Here is a 22,410-nt window from a genome sequence, read left to right as displayed (position 1 = left end):
AACACAAAAAAGAATAACAAGCGGAGAATATTTCTCGAGGAGCTAGGAAGTTCCCTTGTCAAGGCACACATTGAGCAAAGGAAACGGGTGTCTCGAGATCCAATCGCTGCAGCCATGATCAGACAGATGCAGAGTTCATCAAGCACTCCATCCACACCATCAACAACACAAAGAGAATCAGTGCCAGCATCCTCATCATCATCTAGCCTTGCCACAACATCAACCAGCACAGCCACCACTCCAGTGATGCAATCTGATTCTAAAAGAAAGAGGTGTCAGCAGGGGCGTAGGGCCTGTGGTCGCAACGGTCGCCTCGGCGACCGGGCCCGGCTCCTGAAGAGGCGGGGGAGGGGCCCGGGGGGCCCATGTCCGTTTGGACTCGGAGATGGGATCCCTGCGTGCGTTATTGGGAGGGGGGAGCTGCAGCCGTGGGGAGGGCAGTCCGACCTCTCCCCGGGCCCCCCCCCTCCCCCTCAGATGCAGAGTGCGCAGCGCACGGAAGCGCTGTAGGCAGAACTCACCTGCCTGCGTTCCAAGCGCCGCTGGTCTCCTCCCGCTCTGCATAGATCTGCTGTTACACACTGCTTCCGGCTAAACAGGAAGCAGTGTGTAACAACATCTATACAGAGCGGGAGGAGACCAGCGGCGCAGGGACGGAGGTGAGTTCCGCCTACAGCGCTTCCGTGCCTATCCGGGGGGGCAGCTACCTACTCTAACCTATCCTGGGGGGCCAGCTACCTACCTAACCTATCCTGGGGGGCCAGCTACCTACCTAACCTATCCTGGGGGGCCAGCTACCTACCTAACCTATCCTGGGGGGCCAGCTACCTACCTAACCTATCCTGGGGGGCCAGCTACCTACCTAACCTATCCTGGGGGGCAGCTACCTACTCTAACCTATCCGGGGGGGCAGCTACCTACTCTAACCTATCCTGGGGGGCCAGCTACCTACCTAACCTATCCTGGGGGGCCAGCTACCTACCTAACCTATCCTGGGGGGCCAGCTACCTACCTAACCTATCCTGGGGGGCCAGCTACCTACCTAACCTATCCTGGGGGGCCAGCTACCTACCTAACCTATCCTGGGGGGCAGCTACCTACTCTAACCTATCCGGGGGGGCAGCTACCTACTCTAACCTATCCTGGGGGCCAGCTACCTACCTAACCTATCCTGGGGGGCCAGCTACCTACCTAACCTATCCTGGGGGGGCAGCTACCTACCTAACCTATCATGGGGGGCCAGCTACCTACCTAACCTATCCTGGGGGGCCAGCTACCTACCTAACCCATCCTGGGGGGCCAGCTACCTACCTAATCTATCCTGGGGGGCAGCTACCTACCTAAGCTATCCTGGGGGGGCAGCTACCTAACCTATCCTGGGGGGCAGCTACCTAACCTATCCTGGGGGGGGCAGCTACCTACCTAACCTATCCTGGGGGGGCCAGCTACCTACCTAACCTATCCTGGGGGGCCAGCTACCTACCTAACCTATCCTGGGGGGCCAGCTACCTACCTAACCTATCCTGGGGGGCCAGCTACCTACCTAACCTATCCTGGGGGGCCAGCTACCTACCTAACCTATCCTGGGGGGCCAGCTACCTACCTAACCTATCCTGGGGGCCAGCTACCTACCTAACCTATCCTGGGGGGCCAGCTACCTACCTAACCTATCCTGGGGGGCCAGCTACCTACCTAACCTATCCTGGGGGGCCAGCTACCTACCTAACCTATCCTGGGGGGCAGCTACCTACTCTAACCTATCCGGGGGGGCAGCTACCTACTCTAACCTATCCTGGGGGCCAGCTACGTACCTAACCTATCCTGGGGGGCCAGCTACCTACCTAACCTATCCTGGGGGGCCAGCTACCTACCTAACCTATCCTGGGGGGCCAGCTACCTACCTAACCTATCCTGGGGGGCCAGCTACCTACCTAACCCATCCTGGGGGGCCAGCTACCTACCTAATCTATCCTGGGGGGCAGCTACCTACTTAAGCTATCCTGGGGGGGCAGCTACCTAACCTATCCTGGGGGGCAGCTACCTAACCTATCCTGGGGGGGCAGCTACCTACTTAACCTATCCTGGGGGGCCAGCTACCTACCTAACCTATCCTGGGGGGGCAAGCTACCTACCTAACCTATCCTGGGGGGCCAGCTACCTACCTAACCTATCCTGGGGGAAAGCTACCTAATCTATCCTGGGGGGCAGCTACATAACCTATCCTGGGGGGCACCTACCTCATCTAACCTATACTGGGGGGCAGCTACCTAATCTAACCTATACTGGGGGGCACCTACCTATCTAACCTGGGGGCACTTAATTGTCTAACCTGTATTCGGGGCACCTAGCTAGCCTATACAGGTGGCAACTATACTGGCTACCTATATTGGAGGCACCTACCTAACTAACCTATACTGGGGGCACCTACCTATCTAACCTATGCTGGGGGCAACTCCACCCATAGGGGCAAGCAGCAGAAGGAACCATCCGACCAGGAATGGGACTCGGACAGTATAGACAGTAGAGCGGAGAAGCCAGTAAGCAAAATTAACTACACAACACTGGCTATAGAGGTTGCTAAAAAGATTGCTCCAGACCTCCAAGAGATAGTGGAGACGGCAGTCACCCGCTCGCTGACATCCATTAAAAAACAGCTACAAGCCCACTCAGAACGCCATGATGAGGCGGAGAGTTGCATTAAACGCTGCGAGCACAGCCTAGATACGCACAGCTCCAGACTCATAGAGCTGGAACAACAAAACAGAGACTTTCTCGATAAAATTGATGACCTTGAAAATAGGTCGCGCCGCAACAATTTAAGAATTGTGGGCCTGCCGGAGACTTACAAGCCCAGCGACCTTGTAACCTTCTGTGAGCGGGAACTCCCGGAGCTGCTAGGCCTGGACACAACATGCAAGACCGAGAGGGCCCATAGAGTAGGACCGCAGCGCCTTGCAGACCAGACAATCAGACCGAGGCTTGTTATGGTACGCTACTTAGACTTCACTGACAACATGAAAATTTTAAACGCATTTAAATCAAGAAAAGAGCTGCTCTTGCTGGGAAATATACAACTACGTATCTTTAACGATTACTCTGCTGATGTTACCAGGCAAACTTTCAATGCTGCTTGCTCCCTATTAATCGATAAAGGCATTAGATTTGCTCTTCTATACCCGGCCACTTAAAGATTTCAAGATAATAACGGGGAGCTGAGATATTTCCAGGATTCAAGAGAAGCTAGCACTTTTATTAAAAAAATGTAATCTCGTACCACACCACGTGAGTCTCCTAACAAGCAAGGCTCACCAAATAGACAGGAATAATAGGATACTAGGACAATAACTTTCAGTTACTATGACATATTAATAATCCTGCGCGCTTTCCACTTCAATAGACTGAGCAGAGTCATTGTCCACATAATGGAGCCTAAGGAAGAGCACGGTGGAGACCTGTCAAAGTGGGGAAGAAGTGAGGTCCCTGAACGGAATACCGCGCCCCAAGAACTGATAAGTTATGGTTATGGTTGGGGTACTAAGTTATGCGTGCTGCAGTTTATATTGCTAAGTCATATTGAGTCTAGTTGCACAAATGGCCAAGTTTATACTAACTGGAAACTACGTTACGCATTGTTGATTTTTCTGTTGGGGCTGCATAGAGGGGGAGGATGTGGGAGGGATGATTCTGATGTTCCTTTCTTGCGTGTGATGCCATACTTTCTTATTATTATCAGATATTGTACTCTTAGCGCTACCATCTGCCAAGCATCATTCACTGCGCATATTTCAGGTGTGCAATGACGATAAAAGTGGTCTCATGGAATGTTAAGGGGTTGAGGTCACCCATAAAGCGCACACAAATCCTTAAGCATTTAGAAAAACTACATGCAGATATTGCGTTGTTTAAGGAAACGCATCTGCGGCAAGAAGAATTTCGATTCCTGAAAAAGTTCTGGGTAGGACAAAGCATAGGGTCCCCCTATAAGGGAAGAAAAGCAGGGGTAGTTACCCTGATTAGCAAACGCCTACAGGCGGAAATTCTCCATACACACCATGATGATGAAGGCAGATGGCTGGGCTTAACAGTGCGTTTACCTACTGAAAGTATTCTAGTATATAATGTGTATGCACTAGTGTTGGGCGAACAGTGTTCGCCACTGTTCGGGTTCTGCAGAACATCACCCTGTTCGGGTGATGTTCGAGTTCGGCCGAACACCTAATGGTGTTCGGCCAAACCGTTCGGCCGCACGGCCGAACTAAGAGCGCATGGCCGAACGTTCCCCGAACGTTCGGCTAGCGCTGTGATTGGCCGAACGGGTCACGTTGTATCGGACCCGAACGCGCTCTGATTGGCCGAACTGTCACGTGGTTCGGGTAAATAAATACCCGAGCCACGTCATATTCCCGCCATTTGTCTGTGGGTTTAGCTTCGGGTAGGCAGGCAGGGTAGTTCGCGCTCCAGCCACGCTAGCCAGGGTCCCCCCAGTCATTGTGTCGCTGCTGGGAATAGTAGTACACCGCTCGCTCAGCATTCTGTTTACTGCCACTCTGTGTACCTCGCTCAGCCACACTATATAGCATTCTGTTTACTGTTCTGTGTCTGCTGGGAATAGTAGTACACCGCTCGCTCAGCCACACTATATAGCATTCTGTTTACTGCCACTCTGTGTCTTCTGGGAATAGTGGTACACCGCTCACCCGCCACTGTATAGCATTGTGCTCTGTGTCGCTGCTGGGAATAGTGGTACACCGCTCACCCGCCACTGTATAGCATTGTGCTCTGTGTCGCTGCTGGGAATAGTGGTACACCGCTCAGCCACACTATATAGCATTCTGTTTACTGTTCTGTGTCTGCTGGGAATAGTAGTACACCATATAATGGAAACCTATGTAATGTGCGCTCACTTGCCTAACATATAATTAGATCTAAACATTCATATAAATATAGTCCATAAACCAAAGTTCAGACCAGATTACTTAAATGTCCATGGATCGCTGCATCAGTCACCAAGCATATGATGTAATCAAATTCCTTTTTCAGAATGCTGCGCTCCCATGTACTTAAGATCTTCTTATAATGAACCGCTCAAAAGAAAGAAAGAAAACAACATAGTGTGATACTGCTTCAATAAGTTTCCCTTTTCCACACCACCAGTGCTTGTAGCCTTTATCCCATGCACATTCCCCACGACTCATAGGGTTATACAGATCCTCACCATGTGAAATGTCTGCCAAATTACAGACAGCAAACCAGCACCATATATACTCTCCCAGAGCATGCAGGTATCCACCAGATCATATGTGGCCTCTCACCTCACTCCTAGCTGTCCAAATTATAAGACAGCACCAGCGCTCAGTGTCTCACATGGACCATCCCAGTAGCTCTCCCAACCGATATTACTTCACTCAGGCAGATTCCTTATGTCAGCCTATCAAGTAAAGGCCCCTGATGAATGCGCATGCACGAAACGCGTAGGGCGGAGCTACAGGCGTACGAGGCTGGCGAGGAAGAGCTCTGAGCAGTGGCGTAGCTAAGGAGTTGTGGGCCCCGATGCAAGTTTTACTATGGGGCCCCCCAAGCACTCTATACATAGCAAATGATATGGCGCACCAAAACCTGCCAATGGCAGCTACAGTGTCAGAGGTGCAATAAGGGGATGGGAAACAGTTTGTTAATGATTACCACTATTCATAGTATCTATAGAAGGGATTATTATGAGCACAGGACCAATAGAGAGCTAATACTGTAGTTGAGGGAGGGCCCTTCGGGGCCCCTCTGGCCCAAGGGCCCTGATGCGGTGGCTACCTCTGCAACCCCTATTGCTACGCCCCTGGCTCTGAGTGTTACATGCTTGTTTTTACTGGTTACATGTGAGTGCACTATTTTATATTCTTAAATAAACGCTAATGGTTTTACGCTATGTCAAGTCCTTTACTTGATAGGTGAGGATCTGTATAACCCTATGAGTCGTGGGGAATGTGCATGGGATAAAGGCTACAAGCACTGGTGGTGTGGAAAAGGGAAACTTATTGAAGCAGTATCACACTATGTTGTTTTCTTTCTTTCTTTTGAGCGGTTCATTATAAGAAGATCTTAAGTACATGGGAGCGCAGCATTCTGAAAAAGGAATAGTAGTACACCGCTCGCTCAGCCACACTATATAGCATTCTGTTTACTGCCACTCTGTGTACCTCGCTCAGCCACACTATATAGCATTCTGTTTACTGCCACTCTGTGTCTGCTGGGAATAGTAGTACATCGCTCGCTCAGCCACACTATATAGCATTCTGTTTACTGCCACTCTGTGTACCTCGCTCAGCCACACTATATAGCATTCTGTTTACTGTTCTGTGTCTGCTGGGAATAGTAGTACTCCGCTCGCTCAGCCACACTATATAGCATTCTGTTTACTGCCACTCTGTGTACCTCGCTCAGCCACACTATATAGCATTCTGTTTACTGCCACTCTGTGTCTTCTGGGAATAGTAGTACACCGCTCACCCGCCACTGTATAGCATTGTGCTCTGTGTCGCTGCTGGGAATAGTGGTACACCGCTCAGCCACACTATATAGCATTCTGTTTACTGTTCTGTGTCTGCTGGGAATAGTAGTACACCGCTCGCTCAGCCACACTATATAGCATTCTGTTTACTGCCACTCTGTGTACCTCGCTCAGCCACACTATATAGCATTCTGTTTACTGTTCTGTGTCTGCTGGGAATAGTAGTACACCGCTCGCTCAGCCACACTATATAGCATTCTGTTTACTGCCACTCTGTGTACCTCGCTCAGCCACACTATATAGCATTCTGTTTACTGTTCTGTGTCTGCTGGGAATAGTAGTACTCCGCTCGCTCAGCCACACTATATAGCATTCTGTTTACTGCCACTCTGTGTACCTCGCTCAGCCACACTATATAGCATTCTGTTTACTGCCACTCTGTGTCTGCTGGGAATAGTAGTACACCGCTCACCCGCCACTGTATAGCATTGTGCTCTGTGTCGCTGCTGGGAATAGTGGTACTGTATAGCATTTCTGTACTGCCACTGTACTGCTGCCAGTCAGCGTGTACTGTAAGGATAAGTGAAATGAGGAAGAAATCCGGTGAAAGAGGGAGGGGCAAGGGAAGAGGTGTTTCCCCTGACGGTTCACGTACAGGCCACAGGGGAGCACCCAAGAAAACCCACTCAATACCGCCCATGTTGTCCAGGACAACAACCCTCACAAATCCAAAAGAACAGGACCAGATAATTACTTGGATGACCTCTCAAGCGTCCAGCAGTGGGTTAAGCAGCACCAGCACATCACGCACGAGGTCCGAGTCCTCAGCCAGTTACAAGGAGCCAGTGGGCACAAAGCTGACACAACCGGCAGCGACACCACGCACACAACTGCCGGATAACCAGTCCGATGAATTACCTCAGGACACAATGGGGTATTCGCAGGAGCTATTCCCAGCCCAACAAACTTCCACCTTTCAAAGGTCAATGGAGGAACAGCCAGAAATGTTGTGCCCGGATTCACAACCATTAACTGTGGGAAATGCACCGCGCACTGAAATACATGGCGAGTCCGAGGAGGACTCGGAAACCCAAATCCCAGAGCAAGTTGGGCAGGAGGGGTTGCAATTGCAGGAAGTCGGCCGACAAGATCTGGAAGACGACGTTGGAGTGAGCTGCGCAGAGGTTGTTCTGGGGAGCTCTACTCCACGGCGGCGGCCCCCCACAATGACATATGACGAGTTTGAGGAGATGGAAGAGGAGGGTATGGACAATGTGGACAGAGACCCAGATTTTGTTTGTGAACGAGAACATCGCCGTCGTAGCAGCAGCACAGATGAGTCTGTTGAAGAACCCACTGCTGCACGAGTTCGCCTTGTGCCACAAGGTAGGCGGCGCGCAATTTCAGGCACCACAAGCGTGGAAGTTCAAGTGAGAGGCAAAAGAGGAGCAAACAGAAATCGCCAGCAAGGCAGGTGCTCCAAAGTCTGGGCTTTCTTTGAAGACTGCACTGAGGATGTTACCATGGCGATTTGCAAGGTGTGCAAGACCCGCCTGAGCAGGGGGAAAAGTATTAACAACCTCTCCACCACCAGCATGAGCCGCCACATGCTATCCAAACATCCCACTCTGTGGGCAAACGCGGCAGGACAGGGTACCAGCAACACTGCCTCCCTTGGGTTCACCAGACTCACCACCAGACCCGCCTCAGCAGCAGCAGTAGCCCAGCCATTGCGTGGTTCACAACATTCACAAACATCAGACGACGCTGACACTGTCACTTTCCGGAGTAGTGCTCTTGAGGTCTCCCAGTGTTCATCAAACACAACAACCAACAGCCCTTCCGTGTGCAGTGCTACGGTTCAGTTGTCTGTGTCGGAGATGTTTGAGCGCAAGAGGAAATTGCCAGCAAATGACCCCCGGGCCGTGGCAGTAACAGCCAGCATAGCCAAGCTTCTGGCCTGCGAAATGCTGCCATATCGAGTGGTGGAGACAAACAGCTTCAAGGGCATGATGTCAGTGGCCATCCCACGTTACGTGGTTCCCAGCCGCTACCACTTTGCGCGCTCTGCAGTGCCTGAGTTGCATGAGCACGTGGTCAGCAAAATAACCCGAAGCTTGAAGAATGCCGTTGCCTGCAAGGTTCACCTCACCACTGACACCTGGACGAGTGCGTTCGGCCAGGGTCGATACATCTCCCTTACCGCGCACTGGGTGAACCTTGTGGAGCCTGGCAGCGATTCCTCACCTGCTACGGCGCGGGTGTTGCCCACGCCGCAAACAGCTGCACCGCCGTCCCTCCCACTGGATAACAACAGCAGCACCTACCTCTCTGACTCCTTCTCCTCCAACGCATCTCAAAGCTGTACCTCATCCGGAAACGCTAACCCAGCAGCAGTAGGATCGTGGAAGCAGTGCAGCACAGCTGTTGGCATGCGTCAGCAAGCGTTGCTGAAGCTGATCTGCCTTGGGGATAAGCAGCACACAGGGGAGGAAATTTGGAAGGGAATAAAGGAACAGACGGATTTGTGGCTGGCACCGCTGGACCTGAAACCGGGCATGGTTGTGTGTGATAATGGGAGTAATCTCATTCGCGCTTTAAGGTTGGCTAAGCTGACACACATCCCTTGCCTGGCGCACGTGATGAACCTAGTAGTTCAGCAGTTCCTGAGGACATACCCAGGCGTGGCCGATCTTCTGTTGAAGGTGCGTCGAGTGGCCAAACATTGTAGAAATTCCAGTACTGCTTCGGGGGCACTCGCCAAGATGCAGGAGCGCTTCAATCTCCCCCACCATCGCTTGCTGTGTGATGTCCCTACGCGCTGGAATTCTACGCTGCACATGCTAGCCCGCTTTTGTGAGCAGAAGAGTGCAGTGGTCCAGTACATGACGGCGCAGTACCGAGGCGCATCCGGACAGCTGCCAAGCTTCCGTGGATCCGATTGGGCCAACATGTTGGACCTCTGCCAAGTCCTCCAAAATTTTGAGCAATCCATGTTGCTTGTGAGCAGTGACAACTCTTCAGTCAGCATTACCATACCACTGCTGTGTTTACTGAAGAGGTCAATGTTGAAAATCAAGGAAACAGCTGTCATGATGCAACTGGGGGAATCTGAAGGAGAAAACGATCAGCGTGATGGTACCAACATCAGGCCATCCGCCTCAGGGAACGCTGGCCCCAGCAGCTATAACGAAGAAGAGGAGGAGGAACAGCTGAAGTTGGAGCATGAATTTCATGCCACCACTGACGAGGGCCAGAGCGGTGCACGTTGGACTTCCACAATTCAGCGCGAATGGTCAGCAGAAGCAGACCAGGAGGAAGGTGACGACTATGATGCATCACAACAACTATCACAACGCTCACAAGAGGATGATGAGGATTCTGGTAGGACTCTGGCACACATGGCTCAATTCATGCTAGACTGCATTGAACGTGACCCACGCATTGTGCGCATTCTGGACAACACCAATTACTGGGTTTATACCCTTCTGGATCCACGGTACAAACACAATGTTCCAAAACTGCTTGAAGAAAGAGTCAGACAGGTCAAAATGGAAGAATACCAGCAGGCCCTTGTGGAGACTTTAGAGAGGAGATTGACATCCTCCCCCTCCTCTAGCCAGTTGTACGCCGACAGACTGACTTCCGCAAACCCAGGACGACCAGGAGGGCAGCAAACAACGCAAGCCGCAGCTAGTGCCCAAAAGGGAATGGTATCGGCAGTGTCCTTGGAGTGGGAAAATTTTCTGACACCCATGCAGCAGCAGCCCACTGAACAGCAAGCGTGCAGATCCACCTCCAACACCGATCGCCTGGAGAAGATGGTCAAGGACTACATGTCAGATGACGTAGCTGTGTCGAACAATCCATCTGCACCCTTCAACTATTGGGTATCGAAGCTAGACACCTGGCACGAACTGGCAATGTACGCAATAGAGGTGCTGGCTTGCTCGGCAGCCAGCGTTATGTCGGAACGCTGTTTCAGTGCTGCCGGAGGCATCGTCACAGATCGGCGTATCCGCCTCTCCACAGAAAATGCAGACCGTCTGACTCAAATTAAAATGAATCAATCCTGGATTGGAAATGACTACGCAACACTCCAGGACCCCAACCAAGTAACATGACCAATGAACATCTGGGATGGTGTAGCGTTTCCGGTCCCTGTTTATTGAACCTCTCATCTGTATTACATTTATGACTGCATGGCGGCAAAAAGCATTGCTGCTATATCCGCACGCTTTTTGTCCTCATGCAAGGCCTGGGTTGTTGTGTCTCAAAAAGCATGGCCTTCTCCTCCTGCGCCTCCTCCTGTTCCATCACGTCTGCTGCTGCTGGGTTAGCGTTGCCGCGTGGTCCCTGTTTATTGAACCACTTATCTTTATTACATTTATGACTGCATGGCGGTACAAAGCATGCTTTCCGCACGCTTCTTGTCCTCATGCAAGGCCTGGGTTGTTGTGTCTCACAAAGCGTGGCCTTCTCCTCCTGCGCCTCCTCCTGTTCCATCACGTCTGCTGCTGCTGGGTTAGCGTTGCCGCGTGGTCCCTGTTTATTGAACCACTTATCTTTATTACATTTATGACTGCATGGCGGTACAAAGCATGCTATCCGCACGCTTCTTGTCCTCATGCAAGGCCTGGGTTGTTGTGTCTCACAAAGCATGGCCTTCTCCTCCTGCTCCTCCTCCTGTTCCATCACGTCTGCTGCTGCTGGGTTAGCGTTGCCGCGTGGTCCCTGTTTATTGAACCACTTATCTTTATTACATTTATGACTGCATGGCGGTACAAAGCATGCTATCCGCACGCTTCTTGTCCTCATGCAAGGCCCTGGGTTGTTGTGTTTTACAAAGCGTGGCCTTCTCCTCCTGCGCCTCCTCCTGTTCCATCACGTCTGCTGCTGCTGGGTTAGCGTTGCCGCGTGGTCCCTGTTTATTGAACCACTTATCTTTATTACATTTATGACTGCATGGCGGTACAAAGCATGCTATCCGCACGCTTCTTGTCCTCATGCAATGCCTGGGTTGTTGTGTCTCACAAAGCGTGGCCTTCTCCTCCTGCGCCTCCTCCGGTCCATCACGTCTGCTGCTGCTGGGTTAGCGTTGCCGCGTGGTCCCTGTTTATTGAACCACTTATCTTTATTACATTTATGACTGCATGGCGGTACAAAGCATGCTATCCGCACGCTTCTTGTCCTCATGCAAGGCCTGGGTTGTTGTGTCTCACAAAGCGTGGCCTTCTCCTCCTGCGCCTGCTCCTGTTCCATCACGTGTGCTGCTGCTGCTGGGTTAGCGTTACCGGTCCCTTTTCCTGGAACCTCTTCTCTGTATTACATTTATGACTGCATGGCGAAAAAAAGCATGTTACCTGTGCAAAGAAACATGACATTTTCCACATTTAAAAGACAGTTTTTCCTTTGAAACTCTTCAATCAATTTTCTCAAAAACTATAAGCTCTTTTTCAAATATTTTTTCCCCTCTTGTACCCACTCCCAGGGTGCACATACCCTGCTAATTTGGGGTATGTAGCATGTAAGGAAGCTTTACAAAGCACGAAAGTTCGGGTCCCCATTGACTTCCATTATGTTCGGAGTTCGGCGCGAACACCCGAACATCGCGGCGATGTTCGGCGAACGTTCGCGAACCCGAACATCTAGGTGTTCGCCCAACACTAGTATGCACCTAATACCGACACTTCCTCTTTTCTGACAACCTTATACACCCATTTAGCTGACAAAGACCTTAGAAATGCTATAATAGCAGGTGACTGGAATAACGTAATGCACCCGACTGAGGACAGGTCAACAAAATTCTCAAATACGCTGCCTTCTCATATAAAGCCTACCCCCTTAACAACCTTTTGTACTGATCTAAACTTAACAGACACTTGGAGGCATCTTCACCCTTATGATACGGAGTATACGCATTTCTCGAGAGTGCATAATACCTTTTCTAGGCTGGATTACATCTTTATGGGCTCACTGGCCCTTAGTAAAACTCAGTCAGTCACCATATCAGACATGGTAATATCTGATCATTCGCCAGTAGTAGATGACCTTATAGAGCAAATCCCTAGAGGAACAGACATCCTCTGGAGATCCCCTCAGTATCTATACGGTGAGGAAAACTTCGAAACGCTGCTGCAAAATTGGTGGGAGGAGTTTACATATGATAATAGAGGGCATGCATCCAATCCTCAGCTAATGTGGGAAACTGCTAAAGCAGTGCTCAGAGGTAGACTAATATCTTATATTGCTGCTAAGAAAAAAAAGAATCAAGCTGATTACTCAGCCTTAGTCCACCAGACAAGAGCAGCATATGCTGCATACCAAAAAAGTCCTACACGAGAAAATAGAGAAGCATGGCTACAAGCTAAACTCTCTCCGGACAAACATTTAAAAACCAGAGTCCTGTTACAGCAGCCATATAACATGTTAAAGTACCATAAACCAGGTCGTCTACTAGCTAATCTGGCGAAGGGTCATTTTGCTCCATTAAATATAACTCGAATTAAGGATAAAACTGGAAATATCACACATCACCCTAAACAAATTAACCAGATCTTTCAGCAATTTTATACCTCCCTATACACAGCCCAACAAACTTCCCATCTTACATCACCAAACCAACTAGATAATATTAATCTTACTCGCCTGTCGGAGGAAGAGTTAACACAACTAAATGACACTATCACGCCTAGAGAAGTTTCAGAAACCATCAAAAACGTATCGAATAACAAGTCCCCAGGCCCAGACGGGTACTCTTCAGAATTTTATAAGCTACTATGCAAGGACATATCACCCACCCTAGCCAAGATATATAATGACATACTCCAAGGAAAACCAATTTCCCCCTCTTTTAAAGAGACTCCGTAACAAAAATTGCATCCTGTTTTTTATCATCCTACAAGTTCCAAAAGCTATTCTAATGTGTTCTGGCTTACTGCAGCACGTTCTACTATCACCATCTCTGTAATAAATCAACTTATCTCTCTCTTGTCAGACTTGTCAGGCCTGTGTCTGGAAGGCTGCCAAGTTTTTCAGTGTTGTGGTTCTGTGATGCATCTCCCCCCTCCAGGCCTCTCTCTGCACACTGCCTGTGTATTATTTAGATTAGGACAGCTTCTCTCTGCTCTATTATCTTTTACAAGCTGGATAAATCCTCCTCTGAGCTGGCTGGGCTTTTACATACTGAGGAATTACATACAGGCACAGCTGTCTGCACTCTGCAGGAAGAAACAGCCTGACACTTCAGTGGAAGATAGCTGCAGAGGGAAAGAAACACACAAATGATCTCTTGAGATTCAAAAGGAAGGCTGTATACAGCCTGCTTGTGTATGAATGTATTTTCTATGTGTGGACATACTGTACATCAAACTACTTCCTGTTTTGGTGGCCATTTTGTTTGTTTATAAACAAACTTTTAAAAACTGTTTTTAACCACTTTTAATGCGGCGAGGAGCGGCGAAATTGTGACAGAGGGAAATAGAAGATGTCCCCTGACACACTGGTATGTTTACTTTTGTGCGATTTTAACAATACAGATTCTCTTTAATGAAGCCTACATAAAATTGATTTACAAAAAAGGGAAGGACCCCCTGAACCCAGGGTCATACCGACCGATTTCCCTTATCAACCAAGATATGAAAATACTTACGAAAATTATGACTGACAGGCTAGCGGTCTTCCTACCTAAGCTAATTGGGCAAAACCAAGTTGGCTTTGTAAAAGGGCGGTCAGCAGTCTCAAATATTAGGAAGATATTGGCTGTTTTAGAACAGATTAAAGCATACCCGACAACGTACAAAAATTGCGCTTTGCTCTCGCTTGACGCAGAAAAAGCGTTTGACGCAGTCAGTTGGTCGTGGTTGGAGAGAGTATTACTGAAAATGGGCTTTCAGGGATCCTTCCTAAATCTTTTTAAATCAATCTATAATACTCCCATAGCTCGAGTATATACCCCTGGCTTCTTATCCTCGCCCATTAAATTGACACGAAGCACACAACAAGGGTGCCCCCTATCGCCCCTCCTTTTTAACATAGCTTTAGAGCCCCTTGCCCGTATCTTAGAACAGATAAACACAGGAATCAAACTAGCAGAACACACGCTCACCCAACTATTATTCGTAGACGACATACTTATGTTCCTCAATGATTCTGTGAAACAACTTCCCTCAATTCTCCAAATCATAAAGAGTATAGGACTAGAATCCGGCTTCAAAATAAACGAAAGCAAGAGCGAGATTCTTTATCTCTCTAAAAAAGCTGAGCTACCAGAGCCTAGCAAACTCCCGGTAAAACTAGCATCCCAACAAATCACCTATCTGGGCATTCAAATTGGGAAAAACCCATCCTCTTTATATGACCTAAACTATCCCAGCTTAATTAAGTCAATCACAGACCAATTACAAAGATGGAGCAATCTCTAGGTTTCATGGGCCGAGCGTCCTTAATCAAGATGATAAGCTTTGGACGTCTTTGTACCCCATGCAAACTTTACCTCTTCTCATCAAACATAAGGATATAATAATACTAAACAAAGCTTTTACGACTTTCGTCTGGAAAGCAAAAAGGGCTAGAATTAAACTCACACGGTTACAACTGCCCAAAGACATGGGGGGACTAAATATTCCGGACATTAGGAGATACAACTTAGCATGCCTCTTTCGGCATGTTAGAGACTGGCTATCTAACACTTCACACTACTCTAATACCCCACTAGAGGCAGATATAGCTGCCCCCTGGTCGTTAACAGGCTTAATGCATTCCAACTGGGCAGCCATACCTACTCGCCTGAGATATCATGCATTGGTCAGAGACACTGTGATCACCTGGAAGGAGGTGCGTAAAATCTTTAAGCATCCTTGGCGCATATCTAAGTACATGGCCTTAAATGGGAATCCGGCCTTTAGTCCTTTCAGGTTTCATAACTTATTTGAGGATTGGGAAGGGAGAGGGGTAGCCAGACTGGGAAATCTTCTAGACCTAAAGAAGCACCGATGGTACACTCCACGCGAGCTACTGATTAAATATAATATACCAGGAAAACACTACCTAGCACTAGCCCAAGTTAGGTCCTACGTCCACAGTCATCTTAAAGACATAGGTCCCATAGCCAAACTTCTGCCATTTGACAACTTTGTCAGCCCAGGCCCCGACAGGAAATCATTATCTATCATCCAATCAGACCTCCTTCGGGTTGGATCACAGAGTCTCTCCATTCACAAAATGAAATCATGGGGGAAGTACTTCACAGCTCCTCAGCTTGAGGAGAAAATATTAGAGGGCAATAACCAGGTGCGTAAGCTCATAATCAACGAAACTTGGAGGGGATCGCACTTATTAATGTTGTATTTTGCGAAATTTGCATTTAACATAAAGTATAAGGTCCCTCCAGCTGGATATTTGGGAGCATGCCCAAAGTGCAATCTTCAGGCCGCAGATATGGTCCATTGCCTTTGGCTCTGCCCTCAGATAGCCGCCTACTGGGATAAGGTGATAGTTTATATTAGAAAAATATGTGGTAAACAGCTCACCAAAGAACCATTATTATGCTTATTTAATTATGAGACCATTCCCACGGGAACAAGTGTAACGCAGCCAAAAATCTCTGACCTAGTTCATGTGGTATTGATTGCAGCACGTAAAACCATCTATAACCGTTGGATTTATCCATCCACCCCAACAGTTTGGGATCTACAGGAAGAGCTTACTCAAGTACTCTCAATGGACAAATTGGAGGCACTACTTCACAAAGAAAAGAAAACTAAGGCAGGGAACACACTTGACGGTTTTCATGCGCGTTTTCTGCACAGAAAAACTGAGAACTCATGTTAATCAATGGGCTAGTACACATGGGCTTGATTCACAAAAGAGTGCTAACTGTTAGCACGGCCGTTTTCGCGTGAATTTTCACATTGCGCGCGATTGCGAATTTTCACGCGAAACGCTAACATTTTCACGCGCAAATGCCAATTTTTCACGCGAAATCTATATCGTTTTTGCACAAAAATTTGCGTTTGCGCGCGAAAACGTTCGCGTTTTGCGCGAAAATTTGCAAGCGCGCAATGCGAAAATTCGCGCGAAAATGGCCGTGCTAACAAATAGCACTCTTTAGTGAATCAAGCCCCTAATATGTTGTTCGCACGCAGAAAAAAAAACTGACATTCTGCATCCTGATTCTGCACATTTTGTCAGTTTTCTCTATCAATTACATCAGCTGCTGTGAAAAAACGCGCGCGTTTTTCTGCACACTCACACTGCCCATGGATATTCAATATATTTTTACCCTGAAATCTAATGAAAATCTATCAAACTGAAGTGATGCACTGCTGGATGCACACTCATACACAGACTGACATAATTTAGAAAGACATACAAAAACTGATAATCAGTGGACCACAGCATAGGGCTAACCACACAGATTATTGTAGGATTAGATTAGATTTAGGCTCCTTTGCCACTGGCTGCGATGCGTTCAAAAAGAGGATCACAGCTATTTTGCCGATCGCTAGAGCACAGCAATTTATATGTAAAACGCAATGCTCATTTCTCACTACTGTGTGTGCTTTTTTCCCCGCATGCAGACGTCGGGTTGCGCGATTCTCGCCACATTCACGCTCAGTTCCTGATGGGTAAACGGCGCAAACATGGCTAGTGGAAGTTGCTGCTTGGGCATACACACCCCAGCGCGTTGGCGGGCAGAAGCGCAGGCAGGAGTGGAAAAGGGCCCTTATTTCACACATGCATCCAACACTAGAACAGGGTACATTGGTGAGCAGCACCAATCAGAGCAGGAGATTCAGAATTAGATGAGGCCCCACATACCGCACACACACATCCAACAACAGAATAGGTTATTAAGGTGAATAGCACCGGTTAGAGTAGGCCAGCGTAGTGTAGAGTAGGACCCGTCCTAAAAGAGTCTACCGTGAAGTGGTGGGCGGGCTTACAATCCTATCTGCCAAATGGTTTGTTTCACTTTTGGCCTATTGGATTAACCAAAGGACTCTTAAACTGAGAAAAATACAACAGAATAATTGTACAGAAAACACCTAACCCTATACAGCCTTATTTATATAAATATGTGTATAAAATCTGTCGAGCCACGGCCTCGCAGCTGCAGTGTAATTAGACTCCTGATTAGCCCCGGACCGGCGGCAAGGAACGGAGGATCTTGGGAGGACGGCGTGGGACATGACAGCTGCAGGGGGGTGATAGAAGCCCCAGGTGTCACGGACGGTTGCGGGGCCGCAGGCGCGTCCTGTAACCGCCCGTGAAGAAAAAGCGATCGCACTCGATTCTCTGCATCGATTGCGCTTCAAATCGATAGAATCTGGATTTATTGTGTAGGAGGTCTGCAGTCCTTTCTCAGCAGAGAAATAGCATCACCTTAGCTGCAGGATGGCTCTTTTGATATGCTAACGAGCAGGGGCAAACCCTTGAGTTCAGAAAGCTTGTCCCAGCTGATTTCACATCCAGATGCTAATTACATTACCATACCATACCATAAGGTTCCTTTCATAGAGGGAGATCCCAAGAAGCAGACACAGCTGGACTCCAGTCAGGCTGACTCCAGCCTTAGCAGGAAGAAATGAATGTACTATATAATCTTTTGCCCATTTACAGAATACAATAAATAGGGTGGTTATGAGAGTGGTATCATTGGATCCGTAGGGTCATGCTGGATCTCTTGATACCAGTTGAGAGGGGCCCGGGGCCCCTACAACCCAGGTATGAATCTACCCAGGACCCTGATCTGCTGCACTAGCCATGTCGGATATCATATTAATCTGTATTTTCCTCCAAGTATGAAGCTGTTACCCCCCTAAATGTAACGTGTATGGTTCAGGAGTTACAGCAATTCATAAGTTTAGCTCTAAAATCTCTCAGAGGGAATGAACTGTCATTTGCTGGTAGTTTAGAGGGGGCCGGAATTGCCACACCCCCAAACCAGCTTCATCAAAAGCAGAGAGCCAGCAGGCGGGCTTGAGTCCTCCCATTCCATCCATATGAGAACATCCTGCTGCCAGCTCAGAGGACATAGGGCTGGTGGCCATTTTGCTGAACTTTGAATGAAGCTCTGAAACAAAGGACACATGTGCTGGCGGCCATCTTGATTGGCCATCTCTTCTGTAACCTGGAACAAAGAATTCTGCTGAACTTTAATTGAAACCAAGAACTTTATGATTTTCCCACAAAAGGACATATTTCCACAAACCATAAGTATTTTCTCCCTTTTTATTTCAAACTGGCTATTACTGTTTTAATAATTGTTGATTTTAATAATTGTCTGTATATATTAATTATTTATATTGCTGTGAATAAAAGACTTCCTCCAAGTCATTCACTGTTCCGCTACCCTGCTTATCAGCACACACAGAACTGATCCCGGGTCTCTGAAGATACGCTACTGTTTGTTTGTTGTTGGCTAGACAGAATACCGTGTGTTTAACCGTTTTATTCGCAGGACTAGTCAGTCAGTAAATCGGGTCCACTGGCTCATACCAGTGGTGGTGGCAGATACCGTGGAATCGTGTGTACGTTGTAATTACCCGTGTCTCACAGGCTCCCTTCTGAGTTGTCTGCGGCTAATTCTTAACGGTTGCTGCGCATTGACTGCGACCAGAGTTCGCACGATCTGTGCGCTGGCACCGTTTAGAAGGCTAAGTGCGGTCAGACCACTAGGGCTCCTGTGACACCAGGTACGTGTCGGTTTTTGTTTATTTACAGTTGTGTTCAAAATTGCTCAACCCCCACTGAAATTGAGTGTTTTGGCCAGTTTGACATTGATTTTGATCATTTCAGTCATCTCAGTCAATTAAATCAAAGAGGCACTTGTAAGTCAGACAAATATAACATAACATTTATAATGAAATAACCACAAATGTCTTTTCTGTGCTCACATCATTATCAGTTTTATTCAACCCCCAAGTGACATTCATTCTTAGTATTTAGTACAACATCCTTTTCCTGTTATAACAGCTTTTAAACGTGAAGCATAGCTTGACACAAGTGTCTTGCAGCGATCTACGGGTATCTTAGCCCATTCTTCATGGGCAAAAGCCTCCAGTTCAGTCACATTCTTAGGCTTGCGCGCTGCAACTGCTTTCTTTAAGTCCCACCAGAGGTTCTCAATTGGATTTAAGTCTGGTGACTGCGATGGCCACTCCAAAATGTTCCAGCCTTTAATCTGCAACCATGCTCTAGTGGACTTGGAGGTATGCTTGGGATCATTGTCCTGTTGAAAGGTCCAACGTCTCCCAAGCCTCAGGTTTGTGACAGACTGCATCACATTTTCATCCAATATCTCCTGGTACTGAAGAGAATTCATGGTACCTTGCACACGCTAAAGCTTCCCTGTACCTGCAGAAGCAAAGCAACCCAAAAGCATGATTTACCCCCGCCATGCTTCACAGTAGGCAAGGTGTTCTTTTCTTCATAGGCCTTGTTCTTCCTCCTCCAAACATAGCGTTGATCCATGGGCCCAAACAGTTCTAATTTTGTTTCATCAGTCCACAGAACACTATCCCAAAACTTTTGTGGTTTGTCCACATGACTTTTGGCATACTGCAGTCGAATCTTCTTATTTTTTGGAGACAGCAAGGGGACTACGGAGGCCTTCATTATGCAATGTGCGCCTTATTGTCTGAGCTGAAACTTCAGTATCCGCATCTGACAAATCTTTTTTCAGTTCCTCAGCAGTCACACTGGGACTTTTCTCCACTTTGTGCTTCAGGTAGCGCACAGCAGTCGAAATCAGCATCTTCTTTCTGCCATGACCAGGTTTCAACAGTGCCCTTTGCCTTGAATTTGTGAATGATGCTTCCTATGGTGTCTCTTGGTATGTTTAATATCTTTGCAATCTTCTTATAGCCATTGCTCTTCCTGTGAATAGAAATCACCTCTTCTCTTGTCTTCCTGGACCATTCTCTTGACTTCACCATGTTTGTAAACACATCGGTAAATGTCTAGAAGGAGCTGAATATCACAGTCATTTTAAATCTGCCTAATTGGTGCTTATTATGCTTGATTGCTGCTCGTTAACATCCACAGGTGTTTTCAATACCTGATCAAAAACACTTGAATGAACCTCTGTTCTTAAGAGTGGTAGTCTTTAAGGCGTACGTTAAAAAAGGGCGCCGGGAAAAAAGGGCGCAGGGTTTTAAACGATAAGCATGAATAACGTTTAAAAGAAAATTGTGCTATATTTAGTTTAAAAATAATGTTTTATAAAGTTATAAATCATTAAATAATGTGTATGAAATCGGCAATTGTAAAAACGTTAATCTTCCCTGTTTAAAAAGTGAAATGTATAATAACGTTTTATAAAAGATTAATAAGAATTTTACTAAAACTATACCTAAACCTACTCTCACACAGAACCCTCCCTGTACCTACCCCTAACCCCTAGACCCCCCTGGTGGTGCCTAACCCTAAGACCCCCCTGGTGGTGCCTAAACCTAAGTCCCCCCTGGAGGTGCCTAACCCTAAGACCCCCCTGGTGGTGCCTAACCCTAAGACCCCCCTGGTGGTGCCTAAACCTAAGACCCCCATTAATAACGTTTGTAAAAAAATATTGTGCTGTTTTTCGTTTAAAAATAATGAAAAAAAAATTGTACTGGTTTTCGTTTAAAAATAATGTTGTAAAAAAATTGTACTGTTTTTCGTTTAAAAATAATGTTTAAAAAATTATAAATCATTAAATAATGTGTAATCATGAGAGGCAGTTATAAAACAGTAAAAGACTCCGGGCGCCGCTTGTAAAACGTTATTTTTCTCCGGCGCCCTTTTTTCCTGTTGGGCGCCCATTAAACGATATTTATTATGGAAGTCAATGGCTGCGCCCTTTTTGTCCACCTGCCTCATGCGCCCAAATTTCCTGCTTCCCTCTTTAAGGGGTTGAATAATTGTGTCAATGAAGAAATCACACAAAAAAAAAAAACATTTAATACTGTATTACAAAAACAATTCATGTCATTTTAGTTGCATTTGGTTCTTTAAAAAGTCCTTGTAAGATTTCATTCTGAACACAATTACAAATGTACACTAAATTCCCTAAAACCCTTTACAGCATTGAGGGTTGAATAATTTTGAACACAACTGTAACCTCTCCGCAGAACCCCTTTAAGTGTAAAAGGAAGAAACTGTTATTTGCAACCTAGCTCACAAATCTGCTATTTAAAAAAGAAGACCACAATGTAGTAGTAGTGTATCTCTTCTTGAGGACATAGAATTTTAGCATAGATCAGAATAATCAGGTAACAAAGGAAAAACTGGCGTGATTAAATCGTCCGTTTTATTATAAAAGCTGTACACAAAAAATATACATTTGAGCTGGAAACAGATTGGTTGGATAGAATAAGTAAGAGATGAGATGATAGCACAGTGGAGTAGTTTTTAGCACTCTTGCCTTGCAGTGCTGGTTCCCCGATTCAAATCCCTACCACTATCTGCATGGAGTTTGTATGTTCTCCTTATATGTGTGGGTTTCCTCCAGGCACTCCGTTTTCCTCCCACATCCCAAAAACATACCGTTAAGTTAATTGGCTTCCCCCTAAATTGGCCCTAGACAATGATACATACACTACATGATGATATAGACATAAGACTATGGTAGGGATTAGATTGTGAGCCCCTCTGAGGGACAGTTATGTGACAAGACAATATACTCTGTGGGTATATACTCTGCACAGTGCTGCGGAAGATGTGGGTGCTATAAAAATACTAAATAATAATTTTTTTTATGGTAAGGGGGCTTCATGACCATGCCCATTTTACAGCGTGTTTAAAGGTGCCCCAGATCTTTTAGGATCCTAGCAATGCCCCTGCCCTGTATACATGTATGTGTATATTTTCAAATGCATATATACACAACAATGGATGTGTGTGTATATATGGTCAAATAATTTTCC

This window comes from Hyperolius riggenbachi, chromosome 2 (genome assembly GCF_040937935.1).
Source record: "Hyperolius riggenbachi isolate aHypRig1 chromosome 2, aHypRig1.pri, whole genome shotgun sequence".
In the NCBI taxonomy this organism is placed as follows: Eukaryota; Metazoa; Chordata; class Amphibia; order Anura; family Hyperoliidae; genus Hyperolius; species Hyperolius riggenbachi.
The sequence above is the reverse complement of the archived record's forward strand: the minus strand, read 5'-3'. Positions refer to the sequence as shown.